The sequence below is a fragment of the Arachis ipaensis genome, chromosome B07 (assembly GCF_000816755.2).
Source record: "Arachis ipaensis cultivar K30076 chromosome B07, Araip1.1, whole genome shotgun sequence".
In the NCBI taxonomy this organism is placed as follows: domain Eukaryota; kingdom Viridiplantae; phylum Streptophyta; class Magnoliopsida; order Fabales; family Fabaceae; genus Arachis; species Arachis ipaensis.
Window position 1 is genome coordinate 6,989,362 of NC_029791.2, and position 4,151 is coordinate 6,993,512.

The 4,151-nt window shown below is 33.2% G+C and overlaps 1 pseudogene; it reads left to right on the top strand.

Moving 5' to 3' along the window:
* On the top strand, positions 1,701–3,601 carry LOC107606711 (annotated as a pseudogene).

A 4,151-nucleotide genomic window follows, 5' to 3' on the forward strand; every position in this document is an offset into this window, starting at 1 on the left:
CTCTTGGGAGACGTGTCGAGTGGGCTAATGATAATGGAAGTTTTTAATGATAATTATTATTAATGTGAAAACGGATGTTTTTGGATTAAGTGCTCTGCTTTTCGATAATGATATTAAAGGAAACCACATTAATCCAAAGGGGCAATTTGTTGATCGAAAATTGATTTTCGATATGAAAGGAATTGAATCGAAAGATATTGAATATAGGCTTTCGAGGAAATGTGTTTAGGAGGCTAAGTTTGGGAGTTGCTGACACAGAAGTTGTTTCCGAATTGCTTTGTTGAAATCGAAGAAGTTAAATTGACGAGGAGATTCGATTTGAAGGAAGACTTTCAAAGATTTAGTCGAGTGGTCAAAGAAGTGAGAAGGTTAGTGGATAATTAATCACATGGGAGTGGATAATTAATCACATGGAGAATATCTATAATCATGTAGTGGAAACAGTTACCAAAGGCAGTTGTGTTTCAAAATTGTAATTTATTTTAATTTTAATTAATTGTAATTAATGTAATTTTAATTGACCGTTATGTAAGGGCAGCTTATAAATACTAGAGATTTTTAGTAAAAAGGGGTTAGAACTTTTACTCAGAAAAAAACACTCTAAGCACTCTCACATCCCAGCGTATCTCTGAGTTTGCGATCGAGTTTCCTTTTTCTGTAGGGTTCCTTCCATCTTCTTTTATTCTTTTTAATTTCATCATGTTTGTATTTTTTCATATTTTATTTAATCTTATTCATTAAGTGTTATTCATATTTCTTTATTTTTTTCTGTTGAATTTAGTTTTCAGTATTTTATCATTACCATTTTACATGAAGAAGTTCTTTACTTTAAAAGAAAGTAACTTATTGTTTTCTTTTAATTTCTTTAAATTGTTTACAAAATGTTAATTTCTGAATTTTATTTACTAATTTATGAATTTACTGTATTTTAATCCTTTAAATTTAGTCTAATCGAAGACACTTTAATGCACTTATAGAAAACTGGTACTCGCACAGAGGAGTTGGTTTTGCTTCCAGACCATTAAAATCGAACCACCATCAATTTGCTAAAAATCGTCAAAATAGAATTACAGTTAGGGTGAGTCTTATATAATCCTAAGAAGAGAACAAAAAAACTCATCATTCACAACAACCCCGCCAAAATATCTCAACTCATTTTATTAGCAATAACAAACTTTTTTTCTTTTAATTGACTAATATGTATCCTTTTCAATGTGTACCGTCAGTTATTCTATATAATAAAAAGCATGAAAATTTTAAAAATATATTAAAATATAAATATGTATTATATTAAACAATTTAAATAAAATATTGATTTAATAAAATAATTATCGTTTTTATATAAATACATCTTCATGTAAATTAAGTAGTTATTTGTTTAAGTTTCAAACTCTCATCAATGGATTTTAAAGAAAAATAAGAGGTAAGCATCAAAGTGGTCCCTAAAATTACCCTCGAGGCTCAAAGTAATCCCTGAACTTAAAAATTTGTCGAGATCGTCCCTGAAGTTGATTTCCGGTACTCATAGTGGTCCTTCCGGTGAATTTCGTCCAGCTGTGGCAATCGAAAAGCTGACCTGACGTCGTTGGTGACACGTTAGCAGCGCAACGGCTAGCTGACGTGGCGCAGTAAAAATTTTGGACTCAATTTGGTCCCTAATTTTAGGTTAAAAATCCTAACCCCCAATTGACTCTCTTCTCCTTTCTTCTCCATTGCACACGCTGTTCTCCTCTACTCTCCGTCACACTCTTCACTCTTCATTTCTCCCTTCGATCGTCATCTTTCTCTGCGTCTATTGGATTCCGTAAACGATGATGTCCCCGAACAAATTCTCAGTGGATCGAGGCTCTCCTCCTCAACCTCAAAAGGTAAAATTGTATCTCAAGAGAAAAACCTAAAATTTTCCCCATTTCTCTAATATTTTGCTTTTGGATATGCACATTATTAAACGATTATTTCTAATTTGTGGCAATATTTATTATTATTGGGTTTTATCATGTGACAATGGAATAGGAGATTTCTGCTTTATGGTGTTTTTTAGTGCGTCAATGTTTTAGCATTTGATTGTAGTCGTTATCTTAATGTTTCAGTTGTTTTAAGAACTCGATTGTAGCCACTGGTTCAAACTTTTTATGATGATTATTCCTACCTTACCATGCTATCTAATATGTACTAGATTAGTTTGATTTGTGTTTGTAGTTGGCTCAGTGCTAGTATGTTATTGTGACACATTGACACAGTAGACAAGATAATATTAAGAATCAATGTGGATTGTGGACAAATTTGGTGTATCATTTATTGTAGGAAAGACATGACTATATAGTTTTATGTGACTTATCATTTAATAATGATAATATAAGAAAGTCTTGGGTGGTCTGGTCTTGGGAGAACAAGATAGTGGATGCTAGATTAAGAAGATTATATTGGATGTTTGGTAGGAAAATATTTAAAAATGGGCGGTTCTAACTTGTAGACAAAATTAGTAAGAAGAGCTTGGATTTAGATGGTGTGTTTCAGTGTTTGTGGATATGGTTTCTGGTAAGATACAAAGATATTGTTTGATTTGTGTAGTTGATGTGGTGCAGAAGGGAAAAGCTTTATTGTACTCAGGAATTTCTAAGTCTCGTGACATTCTACTATGCCATACTGATTAGTGACTGGGTTTGTTCTTAGCGTGCTGATGATAATCTTCCATTTGTAGACAAACACCATTGCAAATTATTCATGTTGCTGCAAATTTCATGAGGATATGGTCAATATACTCCATGTATCGCTACTTAACCCAAAGTGGAGCTTCGGTTGTTTTTTTCTTGTTTGCCTGCATAGCTCCTGCAGCAATTCTCTTTTTGATTTTGCAAAAGCCTTGGAAGGGCAGGCCACTTTCTAATACACAGGTAAATTTAACTGTTTTTATCTTAGGGCAGAGTGCTATATACAAACCAATATATTCATATCCAAAGGTTTTAGTGATATGAACAGTCCTTGACTAGTACCATTTGTTTTTCAGGTTGTGTCATCCATAATAAATGGTGCTATAACAGCACTTATTTTGTCTTGCGGAGAAAGGGACTGAGATCATGTGGACCAGTTAGGTTGGTTTTAGTATGCTTGTAGAAAATTTTAGTTTGTAAGATTAGTGTGCCATATTATTAATCTTTAACTATGTCTTTTTACCCATGTAGCATCTTGAATGAAATTCATTCGCATAGAATCCTGATAACTGATTTACAGTTTGTCATTGACCAATTGTTATCAGTTGCCATCATTATATAGTTATTTCTTCATTATATTAGTATTGCGCATGTTGAGTGATGCTTGAAATCAAATTTTTAATTTTTTATTTATGAACTTAACATAGTTATTCTCTTTCTTACTAATTCAGAGCAATACTGTCTGAGTATTCTGGTGCTATCATTGGGATACTATTTGCACTGTTATATGGGAGGAGAAACAATTTGAGGAAAAAGGTGAAACTTTCATATTGTAACATTCATAGATATCATACAAATGTATCCTCATGATGCTTCCAAATGATCGTGGGTTGTTGGAACTCTTAGCTGCGTTGCTAGTGTTAGCCATAACGTGTGGTTTTCGAAGATGAAGAAGACAGTGAAGACTCACCTCTTGTGTGACGGAGAGTAGAGAAGAACAGTGTGTGCGATAGAAAAGAAAGGAGAAGAGAGTCAATTGGGGGTTAGGATTTTTAACCTAAAATTAAGAACCAAATTGAGTCTAAAATGTTTACTGCGCCACGTCAGCTAGCTGTTGCGCTGCTAACGTGTCACCAACGACGCCAGGTCAGCTTTCCGGTTGCGCCAGCTAGACGAAATTCTCCGGAAGGACCACTATGAGTACCGGAGATCAACTTCAGAGACGATTACGACTAATTTTTAACTTCAGGAATTACTTTGAGGTTCGAGGGTAACTTCAGGGACTACTTTGATGCTTACCTCGAAAAATAATCAAATCAAGATTTTAGATCTTTTAAGTTGCATTTATTGCAAGCCATGATAGTTAACAATTTAAATACAATTACCCAATACACTCACTTACCTTCAAGACAAATAAACAGTTTTTACAGTTATTAACTGTCAAAAATAATTATTATTTCATTAGAGTTTTTTTTTATGATCACTAAATTATATATAAAA